This window comes from Hordeum vulgare, chromosome 4H (assembly GCF_904849725.1).
Source record: "Hordeum vulgare subsp. vulgare chromosome 4H, MorexV3_pseudomolecules_assembly, whole genome shotgun sequence".
NCBI classification, from domain to species: Eukaryota; Viridiplantae; Streptophyta; class Magnoliopsida; order Poales; family Poaceae; genus Hordeum; species Hordeum vulgare.
The window spans coordinates 563,095,479-563,110,275 of record NC_058521.1 but is presented as its reverse complement, the minus strand read 5'-3'; positions in this window follow the sequence as shown (position 1 = coordinate 563,110,275).

Genomic DNA, 14,797 nt, shown 5'->3' with positions numbered 1-14,797 from the left:
AAGAGAGAGGGCATAGATAATAATATTCTCCAATGCATATCTGATAGGAATGACTTTGAATGGTCTGTTTTACCTGCGATTAACACTGCCGGGGGATCCTTATGGGTCTCAAAAGAGATTTATATGAGGTCATACGAGTTATCATGAAAAAAACTATTGTGTCATAGTCATTATTAAAAATAAGAACGATGGTTTTGTTTGGCACCCTCTTGTTGTTTATGGTACTTTATATCATGAATACAAGTTGGAGTTCATTGCTGAAATGCACGGGGTGATGTCTACATTGACTTACCCACCTCTGCTAGGAGGAGACTTTAACCTGGTTAGATCTGTTAAGGATAAGAATAATTGTGTTATTAATAGCCGTTTTTCTTATTTGTTCAATGACTGGATTAATAAGTGGTCTCTTATGGAGATTTCCATTGCCAATAGTAGTTTTATCTAGAGTAACAACTAGGATAATCCCATCTTTGCCCTGATTGAGAGGGTTTTTGTGTGTGGTTCCTCGAATATGAAATATCCTTTGTTTGTTTCGTCCGCCCTGTCTAGGATTGGTACTGATCATACTCCCCCTCATTCTAGATACTAAGGCTCAGAGGGTTATCTCCCAGAAATTATTTCGTTTTGAAAAATTGTGGCTTGACCGGCCTAATTTTAAGGATCTCGTTAGAAAAAATTGGATCTCTCCTGTTCAGGGGCTTGGGCCATGGATGTATGGATGAATAAAACCAGAATTTTAAGGAAAAAAATGAAAGGTTGGAGTATTAACATTGAAGCAGCTATTATAAAAAGAAGAAAGCATTCTTGATAGAGTTTGATATCCTTGATGTGTTCTCTCAGAAAAATCAATTAGATGATGGGGATAGATCCAAGATGAGTGACATCAAAAAAGAGCTTGAAGAAATTTGGCATAAAGAGGAAATTGCCTTGTGGCAACGCTTGAGAGATAGAAAGATTAGAGATGGAGACAAAAACAATGCCTATTTCCATGCATTGGCTAACCATAGACATAGGAAAAACCACCTTGTTAGGTTGAATGGGGAGAATGGCCATGTTCATACCACTAAATAAATGGTTGACATAGCCACTTCGTTTTACAAGAATCTTTTTGGGTATGAACCAAAACATAATAGTAGCCTTGGACCTAGCTTTTGGGAGGAGGATGATCTGATTACTCAAGAAGAGAACGATATGTTGTAGAAACCCTTTTCTGATGAAGACATTAAAACAACAATTTTCGACTTTATGCCCACGGGGTCCTTGGTCCGGATGGGTTGTCCTTCTTGTTTTATCAGACCTTTCGGGAAGATATTAAAGCTTATTTCATGGCTTTAGTTAGGGATTTTGAGGAAGGTACTTTGGATCTTCATAGATTAAACTTTATCTTAATTGTGTTGATTCCTAAAGAGCAGGATGCAAAAGATATGAAGAAATTCAGGCCCATTAGCTTGAGTAACTGCGGGGTGAAAAATCTTTCTAAAGCAATGACCAATAGGTTTCCCCTATTGGGCACATGATCATTTCTTCTAATCAGACTTCTTTTATTAAAGGCAGATACATTTTGGAAAGTGTAGTTATGGCTCATGAGGTTATCCGTGAGGTGAAAGTGTAGTCAGCTCGGAGTTCCTTTTTGAGATCCTTCATTCTAGAGGCTTTGGCCCAAGATGGATCTCTTGGATCAAAAGCACTTTGGTTAATAGTACTTTTAGTGTTAGAATTAATGACACTAGTGGTCCTCGCTTTGTGGGGTGGGGGTAGAGGCCTTAAACAAGGAGATCCTTCATCTCCTTTGCTTTATAATTTAGTAGCTGATGTTTTTAGAAAAATGCTAAAAAAGCAGCTTCCCAAGATTTAGTTTGTGGGCTTCTCCCTAATATTATTCCAGGAGGGGTTATCAGCCTATAATATGCTGATGATACCATCCCGTTTTTAGAAAATCTATTGATAAAGCGAGGAATTTCAAATGGATTTTATCCTGTTTTGAATGCCTTTCTGGTATAAAAATTAATTTTCACAAAAGTGATCTTATGACCACAAATGTGGAGAAGGGTGTAGCCAACCTTTTTGCTCAAATCTTTTGTTGTAAGATTGGGCGTTTCCTATCAAATATCTAGGAGTGCCTCTGCACTTTGACAAACTTTGGCGAGAAGATCTTCAACCTATCATTGATAGGATAATTAAGAGCATTTATTGCTGGTTGGGGAGGCACCTTACTTACAAAGGGAAGATTATTTTACCATGTGCATGTATTCTAAGCATCCCTGCATACTCGATGGCTGTAATCAAATGCCCTAAATGGGCTATTAATGCCATTAATTCTTAGATGGCCCGCTTCTTTTGGGGTGATCTCGGAGGACAACATAAATATCACTTGGCTAAATCGGGTTTAATCCGCAAAAAAAAATTGGGGGGCATGGGGGTTCCTAATATTAGAGAATTCAATATGGTTGTGCTAGCTTGTTGGGGTAAAAGATTTTTAAGAGCAACAATAATGAGTGGAAGAGGGTTATTTCTAATAAATATGATGTGGGTTCTCCAAACATCCTTTGGGCAAAAGGTGGTAGAGGTTCTACCTTTTGGAAGAGTATTGTCTGGGTTCTCAATGCCTCTAGATTTTTTTTATAGATGGAAATTGGGTAATGGTACTAACATCAATTTTTGGCATGACACTTGGGCAGGGAACTGTTCCCTTAATATCCAATTCTGCGACTTGTTTGAGATTTGTAACCAAGCTGACAACAATGTTGCCCAGGTTTGGGATGGGAGGGACCTTAAGTTATCTTTCAGGAGATGTGTTGACCATGAGGGGATGGACATGTGGGAACAATTGATAGCCTTGGTGAGGCAATATCCTGTTACTAATGATCTTGATACTCCCATTTGGACATTGGAATCAAATGGGATCTACTCATTCAAATCCTTTTATGATAAAATCAGTTTTGGGGGTATAGTTTCTACTATTGGAGATAAACTCTGTAACATTCTTTGCCCACAAAAAATTCACGTGTTCTTATGGTTATGCATCTATAACAAGGTCCTTACTAGGGATAATCTAGCTAAAAGGAGGGATGTTGCTGATTTAACATGTTTGTTTTGTGGGGAAAATGAATCTATTCAGCACCTTTTGTTTGATTGTCTCGTTGCTAAGCATGTTTGATCCTTTGTTCCTGAGTGCTTTGATATTGATATCTTTACGAGGTTTGAGGATGTTTTTTTGCTTTCTAGCATTCGAAAAAGAAACATTCAGTCTTGAACCTGGTTATTGCTGCCTCCTTGTGGAGCATTTGGAAATTAAGGAATGCTTTTTTAGGGGCGCAAATGGAGAAGCATGAATTGTGTCCTTGCCAAGCTCAGTTTTCATTTGCAGCAACAAAAAGTTCTCTGCATTGACACTAAGGCTACTTTGGTGCTGAGATGCATTCGTGTGCTGGACAAAAAATGAAGGGAAGTCTTGAGGATCACATGGAATTGATCTAGGAGTCCCAGAGAAGACGTTACTCTAGTTTTGTAGTGGTTTTCCTTGTCGTTTGGGTCTGTAATAAAATTTACTGTCATGATGGGAGGTTTCTGCTCCCTAGGTGATGGTTGTTTTTAGTTTCCTAGTCTCCGAAGTGGATTTGTGTCTTTCCAGATGCTTTGAACTGGATTTGTTATGGTTTGGGCTCTATGCCTCATTTAATAAAAAGTGGGGCAGGGGAAATCCCTTGCTTTTAAAAAAGGGGGTTTTATTTCTGTGCCCGTGGTTCGTTAGCTCTACTCATTCATCCCCACACTTTTAACTTTTGCCCACTTTTCCCCACTCCCTTGGCCAAAACCCTCAGAACTGGTCACAAACGGTGGATGTCGTCGGGTCAGTGCTTTGACCGTTAAATCTGACGAGTGGGGCCGCGCTGACTGTGTCCCCCGTTGGACCTGATGAGTTGGGTTGCGGCGGATGGTGCCGCAGTTAGCCCGTTGGGCCGTGTTTAGATTGTTGGGCCATGTGCGCCGTAACGACATGAGCCTGCTATGCATGCACGTAGCTAGCCTGCCTCCATCGGTCGCTGCTGGGCCCTGCGCGCGTCGTAATGACATGAGCTTGCTATGCATGCACGTAGCTAGCCTGCCTCCATGTGCTGATGCCCGCCGCCACGATGCGCTGACCTCCCCTCTTTCAGCACACAAGCCGCCACGTAAGCTGACCGGCCTCTTTCTGCATGCTAGATGCCACGGACGCAGGGACGGTCGTTGCTGCTAGTTCGTCTCATGTCACACGCTTGTCTCCCCGATCCACTCGCATCTATTCAACGTGGCAATTAAAGCTATGCATGCACGACATGAACCGCCTGCCTGCCTGCCAGCATGCGTCGATGCGCCCTACCACGGATGGAGCCTTCCTCTGAGCCGCCACGGGACGCAGCTTCTATCGCCTTTGACCAGCGCAACATCAATTCAACATGGCAATTAAACTCTAGGGCATACCGATCAACGTGCGCCGCCATGATACCGAAGCGGCGAAGCCTGCTGTGCATGCCATGTGATCGAGCTAGGCTGCGTGCATGCGCGTCGTCACGGACGCAGCGATAGTCGTTGCCACTGGTTGCTCTCTTCTCGCACTCGTCTCCACCTTCCAAGTGCCACAGACCAAGGCTAGGATGCAGTGCTACGTTTAGGGTTAGGTTTTAGGTATTTTAGGGTTTAGGGCTTTGAAGCATCAACAAAAAGCATGTAATATATTTTTTCATCAGCATTTTGAAGCATCAACAAACATAGCTCACAGAGCATAATAACGAAAGCATACATGCTGATGCACCAACAAACATAGCTCAGAGACCATAATAACGAAAGCATACAATATAGGGAAGCCTACGATATATATCCTATGTACTGCCTAGTGCACTATGCATCTTCGTAGTTGGAGATGGCTTGATCCGCCTGCGTCGGAGCCTGGTCCTCCTGGGCCACCACCTGTGCCTCCTCATGCGCCGCCCGCGCTGCCTGCATCTGCTGCTGACGAAGACGTCGGGCCCGCGCAGCTGCTTCCGAGCGGATGGAGTTGAGGATCACCACTTGGTCAGGCCACAGATAGTAGACCGGCGGTGCCTCCTCGTCCGGCTCCTGCGGCGGCGCCACCACGTTCGTCTCCTGCGGTGGAGCCTCCACCTCCGGCTCCTGCGGGGCCGCCTCAACCTCCGGCTCCTGCGGGGCCGCCTCCTCCTCCGGCGATGCCTCCACCTCCGGCTCCTGCGGCGGCGCCTCCTCCTCCGGCTCCCCGAAATCCTCTAGAGGTAGCCCCGCTTGCCTCCGGAATTGGGCCCGTCGAAGGAGGTAGAGATGTTCTTCGATCGTGTAGTACTGGCGGCGTGGTGGCATGGCTGATGGGCTGGGAGAGGGGAGTGCTCGGGTCCCGGCGGGAAAACAGAGCAGGCGAAGAGCTACGGCTGGGGGAGGGGAGTGTTAGTCCGTGTCGTGGGTATAAGTCTGACAGTAGATGTGTAGGGTACGAAAGGATGGGCACAACCTTAGCTACGACGAGGTTGTATGAGTTCAGGCCCCTCTACGGTGGAGGTAATAGCCCTACGTCTCAGTGCTCTTGGGAGCTTATTGTCGAGTGGAATATCAGATTACAGTAAATGGCGCCAACTGTCGTGGGTATAAGTCTGACACTAGATGTGTAGGGTACAAAAGGATGGGCAGAGCCTTAGCTACGGCGAGGTTGTATGAGTTCAGGCCCCTCTACGGTGGAGGTAAAAGCCCTACGTCTCAGTGCTCTTGGGAGCTTAGTGTCGAGTGGAATATCATATTACAGTAAATGCCAACCCCTGCACCAGTGGGGAAGGGCGGCTTATATAGAGTGCCTGCCCTCCACAACGGCCCGGTGGACAGGGGTGGAATAGTGGCGAATAAATGCCTACGTTACAGGTAACGTATGCCTTAAATGCTAATAATGGTGTATGAAAATGTATGACCCTTGCCCTCCTGGGAGGTTACGATGTACAGAGTGGAATTCAGTCGGTACGTTAAATACGCTCCGAATGCTCGCCACCGACTGGATGATGGGGGAGTGCTTAGTTCAGTCGGAACTTTCTAAGGGCCTTGTCCTCTATGAAGGGTAGTCCTTGGGTAGGACCTATAGGGCAGGCCTATGACCCTACCCTAGGACTATAACCCCATCATTAGTCCCCGAATGGATCGGGGTTGGAACGACGAAGTGATGCCCGGAGTACGGATCCGACTGGTATGGATGTGACTTTGGCGTCGTTTGCCTCGATCCATTTTATCCTTTCGACCAGCGATCCGAGTGAATATAACAGTGAAACGAACCGTCAGGGACCGAGTGCTTCCGCGGAATCTTTCGATGTGACCGGTCAAACTGACAGCGACGGATTTTACGGGATCCTCAAATTTCGGTTGCCGCACGCTCAGCGGGGATGACGACATCGCTATCGAGTAGTTTCTGCCGCCTCGATTACCGCGCCGTTATCTTCTCCACTAACATCGCAGCAGCCGGTCGGGGGGATAAGATTTCGGGGCCACGTGTTAGCGACTCAGTCGGAAGCTTATTTAAGCCCTTCCGGCGGGGATCTCTTATTGCGCTGCTCTTCTTCCTCGCGTTAACCTCGCTCCTCCCGCAGTTCCTTGCACGCCTCAAGCCTCCTCCTTCCTCTCCTCCTCTGCGGATCTGTTGCCTTCACCATGACGAAGGGGCAGACCAGCAAACTCGAAGCGCAGAAGAAGAAGAAGAAGGGGGCGGCCCTGCTCAGCGGGGACAACGGGCACTGCCGGCGGGTTGGATCCGGGGGGATTTCCTCCCCTCCACGGTGATGGCGGATGACTTGCTGGAGCTGGTGGAGCACGACATGATCGCCAACAAGTCGTGGAGGCTGCCGGCGGAGGGCGAGACGGAGCCGGCGCCGAAGGAGGGGGAGCGCGTCCTGCTGCTCAGCCACGTGTTCAGGGGTTTCTCCCTGCCTCCCCACCCCTTCTTCAGAGGTATTATGAATCACTTCGGGGCGTAGCTCCATCATTTTCCTCCGAACGCGATAGCCCACCTTGCCGCATTCGTCACCCTTTGCGAGTGCTTTATTGGATGTCCCCCCACTGGGGCTCTTTAAGTACGTCTTCTCCGCTAGGTCCCAAACTGTCAAAAAGCTTAGCCAGTCGGACGATAAGACCCATCTCCTCTAACTCTGTGGGGGCTTAGGCTTCCAGAAGAAAACAAAAAGTAGCTACCCCCCTCTCCGGTTGTCCGAGTCAGTTAGGAACTGGCAGTCGACCTGGTTCTACTGCCAGGACATCGCCTGTCCGAATCCTGCGACTGGGCTGCCACCTTTTAGCCTAGACCGTCCGGCCCCTCCCAGGCAGCTTGCGCTCTCAAAGGTGGAAAAGTTCCAGATCCAGCCTCTGGTCGACGCGTTGATAGCCGTCGTCCGCAAGGGAGTCACCGGCACGGACTTGCTGGAGACTTTTCTGGGTCGGCGCATCCAGCCGCTGCAAGCCCGACACCACACCATGTGGCACTACGTGGGGCCTGAGGATTCCACTCGGACTCACCCAGAGTGCATGACCGGGGAGACGGTGACAGCGTGGGTCCGCGGCATCACAGGCGCATGCGACAACCCCCAAGGAGCCCGGCGAGTGAGGCCCTTTCGCGTCGACAATCCTCCTCCGAATGAGGTGAGCGCATCTTGTCGAGTGCTTTCAATCTTGTTAGATTTACCGCTTTTCTTGTACCGCCGCCTGGCGTCTGACGTTGCCGACTGTGTCTTGTGCAGGAGTGGACTAACTAGCATTCTGCCGTCTCGAACGGGAATCCAGCCGAGGAAGAGGAGGGCAGCCAGGAGGGAAGCGTGGACAGCGCCGAGTACGTCTCCGACAGTGGGGACACGGAGGAGGAGACCGAAGAGGAGGAGGAGGAGGAGGTTGGGGAGCAGAGCTCGCCACCTCCACCACCAGAACATCGAACTAAGCGCCGTCATGATCCCGCGACTCCGCCGGCTCCTCCAGCGGCCTCGAGTGCTCTGCCAGCCCCTCCCGTAGCTCTGAGTGCTCGGAGTGTGAGGAGGACTAGGGACGCTGCTGCCAAACCCACGGACCAGCCGTCCAAGGTGGCCAAACCTAGCGGGCCCAAGCCTCGGAAAGCTTTGCCTCGGATGAGGATCGCTGTTCCAGTCGCCTCAGCGTAAGTGTCTTGCTCTCCCATCATCCTTCAGTATCTGATTGAACTCATGCTTATCTGTCGAGTGGATTTCACTCAACAGAGCTGCTACCTCCGCCGCCTCTGTGCCGCACCAGGACGATGACCCCATGGACACGGATAACTCTACCACATCCCAGCAAGGTATGTTGTCACGACTCTGAGAGTTTGTATTTATCGTTTCGCGAGTGCTACCTTTAATCTTGCCCTTTTTCTTTAATTTCATGTTGTTCAGTCAGGCTTCCTTCGGAGGTGATTCATCTGGAGGACGACGACCAAAGGGGGTTAGGGCCAGCTTTAGCGCCTGTCCTTGAGGTTGTCCCATCTGCTGCTACTCCCACCACGGCCGTGCTGCCGACCGAGACGATGCCGCTGACTGAGATAGTGCCCCTCACGGCGGAACCGATTGGAGCGGAGCTTGGGATGCCCAAGGAGTCTTCTGCCGCGCCGGGTCCGTCAACCGTTCAGTATGACGCCCGACATCTCCCGGAAGACCAGGTGGGGGCCGCCAAGGACGCCATGGTCCAGGTGGAGTTGATGGCGGGTGATGCCAAGGGAGCGTACGACTCCATCGCGTCTTTGTACAAGAGAAGCTTGGAGCTGCGGGACGATATCCGAGTAAGTGCGCTAGTAAGTGTTTACTTTCCTCTTGTCACCCACTGGGGGTTGCAGTGATAGACCCGGATACAGTAGGATGATTTTGCAGTGGGTTCACTCCGAGTGAACCTAGTGGGTGTAGTCCCCGAGACTTCTGTCGAGTGCTTGCACCGGCAGTTGTCTTTAGATGCATTTTCCGGTACCTGAGCGGATCAGAGCTGATCTGCCCGAATGGTTCCAGTGGGGGCAGTCCGAGTGCACCCACTGGGTGTAGTCCCCGAGAGTAGTGTTACTCAGGTCGGGTGATAGTAGTGTCATAGATTTGTCTGTTTGTCATGTAGCTCAATAGGGCCGGCCTATTCGAGCTTCATGCCAGTGGGGTCACTCTTAGTGAACCCACTGGGTGTAGTCCCCGAGACCGCTGTCGATTGCTCGCTTCAGCACGGGTCTGAAGAACTTTGAGCTTTGTTTGTTTTCCTTGTTGAATGTGTCTGATCTTCCCTTTGCGCTGATTTGGCAGAAGACTTGCAAAATGGGATCCGCGTTGTTAGAGCATATATCTCCATATGTGGTTTTGGTAATTGATGACAATTCCTATGGACTAATGGTTGCCTTAAGTTATATTTATAGGATTTGTCCATAGGCACTTCTTGAAGTCCATCTGTTGGGTTCAAGGAGTTTATATGATGACCAAGATGGTATTCAAGGTATTATCCAAAGAATGGTCATAGAGACACTAGGTTGATCAAGATCTTAGACAAAGAGTAAATCAAGATGATCAACACCCAAAGTGTATAAGATGTACCGAGAGGGATCAAGTGATCCCATGGTATGGTAAGCATTGTACATTACGTGTTTGTGTACTAACCCATGGTCTTTGTGAGAGTCCTATGTGGGGGTTAGGTGTGCTTCCATGGGCTTGCGTCAAAAGGAAGATCTCATACAACCCATGAAGGATGACGTCAAGTGGCGATCGTCATCAAGATTGTGGTGTGGAAGTTCAAGTGGATCATCACGAATATATCATTGAAACTATTGTTAACGATCATGTGTTGATAAGGACAAGCTCATGTGCTAACAAGGACGAGATCAAGATAAGCATTCCTGAGCACTACATGCTTGATTCTTGTAGATGTTCACATGGTGGACAAATGAAGATGAATACATAAGCTAGGCTTTCCACATTGTGTATGGGAGAGCTACTTCAAGACTTCATCATGTCTTGCTTTCAACTTGAGCCAAGAAGGAACAATAACATCAAGCTCAAGTGAAAGGGCTAACTCAAAGGTATCAGTTCCTCTGACGTTAGTTGTGCGGAGTGATGATCGGCGAATAAAAGTATACACTCAAGTATGGATCATCAGTACCCCTTTTATGATTCTTGAGTCTTTAGGGATCCCGCACTATTAAGAGGGGATCACAGGTTTTGCGATGAACTTGCTCAAACTACATCTCCACTGTTCTGCTCAGACCACATCTCCACTGCTCTGCTGTTATCTGAAAACAGAACCAGTGCCTCGGACATCCGGCTTCCTCCGGACGTCCGAGGGCCGGACGACCGACTGCTTCGGAAATCCAGAATCCTATACCAGAGAAATCAGAGCCATATAACTCAGACTTCCGTCTCCCTCCGGACGTCCGAGGCCCGGATATCCGACCAGCTTCGGAATTCCGGAACTATGCACCAGAGAAACTTGAGCCATATAACTCGGACTTTCGGCTCCCTCCGGATGTCCGAGGGCCGGTCAAGGGTCGGACGACCGACAGGCTTCGGAAATCCGGAGCCCTGCACCAGAAGAACTTGAGCCCTATAACTCGGATTTCCGGCTCCCTCCGGAGATCCGAGGGCCGGTCGACCGACCTGCTTTGGTAATCCGGAGCCCTGCACCAGAAGAACATGAGCTCTATAACTCGGATTTCCGGCTCCCTCCGGACGTCCGAGGGCCGTACGTCCGTCCCCTTTCGTAAATCCGGAACCTCCCACTAGAAGAAGTTGAGTCGAATAACTCGGATTTCCGGTCCTCTCCGGACGTCCGGTCGTTGTTCAATTCACAGTATTTTCAGTAATATCTACATGCCTTGGATGACCGACCCCTGTGGGATGTCCGACCCCTCGCGGACGCCCGGACTTCCGGAAACTGTCGGACGTTCGGACCCTGTGTGACTTAAAGTGTCCCCAATGGCTGTTTTTCTCTCCCCACTATAAATACCCCCCTCCCACTTCGTGAGAGGGCAGCCCAACACAACCTTATCCTCATAAGAACACACATCTACCTCACACACATTTGCTCACACGAAATCTTAGATCCCAAGAGCATTTGTGAGCCCCTTTGAGAGTTGTTCCAATCAAAAGATAGATGGTCTCCCTCTCCTCCTCTCAACCCAAGCTATTTGAGATTTGAGCAAGTTTTGAGCATTCCCCGTGATCTTGTTACTCTTGGAGGTTGGAGACTCCTAGGCGGTAGGGGTTCTTCGGAGAGGAATCAATCCGTGTGATTACCCCCCGGAAAACTTTGTGAGCGTTTGGAAGCCACCTCAAAGGCTTACCACTAGTGGTTGAGAAACGCCTTCGTGGTGTTATCTCAAAGGGAGAATAGGGTGAGCCTTCGTGGCGTTGGTGTGCCTTCGTGGTAACATCCACCTCTCTAACGGTGACTAGCTTCCCTCCAAGGAAGTGAACATCGGGATACATCTTCGTCTCAGTGACCTTGGTTATCCTTAACCCTAACTCCTTACTTGTGGTTTACTTGTGTTACTTGAGCATACATACATTGCATATTGTTTGTGCTCATTATATTGTGTTGGCTGTTTCTTGTACAAGATTAATCATTCAAGCATACCCTCTATATCCACACGTTCATACTTGCAGCCTTTGATATATCGTGTGATATAGTGTGATCTAGTATCTTGTGTTGTTCACCTACTTGTCGTGTGATATAGCTCAAGTAAGTTTGTGTAACTTACTTGTGCTTGTTAGTACCTGTATTGTGTCCATCTTGGTAGATCGTGTTGTTGATACACGTTGCAGTGCCTAGTGCATTTAGGATTTGTGCTTGTCAAGTACCCTCTTAGTTTATTTCCGCATTAGTTCAAGCCAAATCCGAAGAAGTTTTTAAATAGCCTATTCACCCCCCTCTAGGCGTCATCGAGGTCTTTTCAATTGGTAACAGAGCTAGGCCTCTCTTTAATTAGGTTTCACGACCTAGAGAGTATCGATGTCGACTATTGGATTAGTGCATAATGGCATCTTTGACTTTGATGGCACAAATTATACCCTATGGAGAATTCGTATGCTTCATCACTTTCGGGCCATGGGCCCAAATACTTTACGAATTGTTCTTGTAGGGATTGCCGACAAAAAGGATGATGCATCTTCATCTACTAATGAGATGTATCGTGATTGTGAGGCTTTTCTTGCCATTCATCGAACCATAAGTCCTGAAGTGTTTAAGTCTATCTCGACTTGCAAGTCAGCTCATGAAGCTTGGACTAAACTTGAAGATATATATGGTGGGTCCAATCTTGATGAAGACGGTATTATGATGAAGGAGTTGGTGCATGAGCTCTTCACTCTTTTCGATCTTAAAGAGTCCACCACTACTTCCATATCCGATTGCTTGCACACCTCAGCATCTTCAATCTCACAAGGTAATGACATGGTGAGTGAATAAATATATGTTGATGAAAATGTCATAGCCTCTATGGACACGAGCATATCTAGCACCACACATAGTGTAAATTATTGTGCTGATAGGTCATGCATTTCACCTAAAGATCCCTCGACAAATGTCTGTGGTGATATGCCTGCTTCCTCGTGTCCTCTTGATCAAAATATCTTGTTTCTCCCTAGTTGCTCTATGACTAATCATTTAGGGGAAATCAAGAAATATGAAGTACCTTTGACTAATGAAGAATCTGATTCACCAAAAGAATCATCATCAACTCCTCCAGTTCACATGTGCCTCATGGCAAGAGGTAATAATGAGGTATCATCTTCCTTGTGCAATAACGATGATATTTGCGATGAGGATGATGATGATGATTTGACCGAAAATATCTATGTGATCAGTAAAATTCTTCATAAAGCTAAAAATAACGCTCTTCAAAGATTCCAAGATGTTCTTGCTTACTTTGAAAATTGTAATGTTTCACTTAATCATGAACAAGCTAAAAGTGAACAACTTGAACATGAACTTGAGAAGAGTCATCAAGCATGTAGAGACTTAAGATCTTCAAAAGGAGAGATTGAAGTTGCTCATGATAAACTTAAAAAGGATTTTGAGGTCCTTCTCCTTGAATGCAATAATGTCAAGGGAGAGCTCATCAAAACCTCTAAGATCTATGAGGAGCTTCAATCTACTCATGAGAAGTCTCTATTTGCTACTTACTCCTCTCATATTGTTGATGATACTTGTACATCTAACTATACCTCATTTGAAGTATCAACATTGAAGGATAATATTGAGCTACGTGATCAACTTGATTTACTAACTAGCAATTATGGGAAGTTGGAAGAAAACCATGTAATGCTCACCGCTCTCATGCCGATCTTCTAACATCCTATAATGTGCAAAAGTTAGCTCATGAGGCTATCATCACCAAGGTAACATCAAATAAGCCTCATGTGGACAATGGCACTAGTTCTAGTCAAAGTACTATATTTCCATGTGTTAGTCCTCGTAATTCGTCTACTCATAATGTTGCTACCTCGTGTGATGAATTACTTTCCTTGCCTTGTTGCTCTAAAAATGAAACTTACAGTTCCTCTAGTATTTGCATTAAAACTATCCATGCAGAGGAAATCGAAGAGCTCAAGGCCCAAGTCACTTCTTTGAAGAAAGACTTGGAACAGTGTCATGAAGGGATGTCCACACTCAACAACGTCCTGTGTGAGCAAACATCTCCGAATGACAAAAATGATGTTGGAGTAAACTCAAACAAGAACAAGAGTGGCCTAGAACGAGTTAAGAATTCGGCCAAAATCATTTGCTTCAAGTGCAAAGTTAAAGGGCACCATGTTAGATCTTGCCCTTTGAAGACGAAGTCTCAAAGTCACAAGCAACAAGGGAAGCGGACACAAACTCAATCACACACTTAGCTACAAGTTGAAGGAAGGCCTCTTCCCAATAAGACCCAAGCCAACACTCCCCAAGGTGAGAAATCAACTGGGAAGAAAACAAAGGGTAGATGTTGCTACTTATGTCGTGAGAAGGGTCACGTCGCTTCGTCTTGCACGAGAGGTAACTTATCCAACCCAATCACTATTGATGATATCTATTCCCTTGGGAAGGATAAGGTTGGCAATGTGTTTGTGAAGTTTGTTGGTACTCAAAATGGTGTCAAGAAAAGAACCATTTGGGTTGCCAAGCCTATTGTGATTAACCTCTTAGGACCCAACGTAGTTGGGGACCAACAAGCTCAAACTTGATCAATAGGTGACTATGGAGGACATTAGAGACTTGGATACATAATGAAGAATTAAGGGGTCTTCATCATTCATATTATCTCAAGCCAAGTCATTTGGATTATCGAGTTTCTATCTTATATTCAATGTGCCTCCTTACGGTAACTTATACTTAAACTGTTTACATTGTTAGGTGCTCGCCCCTTTGCATGTTGTGGTTTTGTACCTTGCATGCGTTTGTATATGTTGTGCTTCCAACTTGCTTATCTTGAGTAATCGAGTATGGGTATGTTGGTTTGCATATCATGTACATGTGAGTCTCGTATTGAGCCTTTTTGCATCTTATTTATATTTTTTTGTTGGCTCTTGTGAGAGATTAATGGATTATCCCATTGTGGGGGAGTGATGTGCTTTGCACACCTCACAATCCTATAAATGTGTATACATGGGGAATACCACTTAGTTTTGATACTTCAAGATTATCTAGTTTCTATGTGGTATGTCTTACTCATGAGAAATTCAAATTCTATATGGTCCATTAAGTATCTCTTGTTGGTTTTAATTTGCCACTTGTTAATGTTGTTGGTTTATCACATTATGGGGGAGTAATATGCTATGTG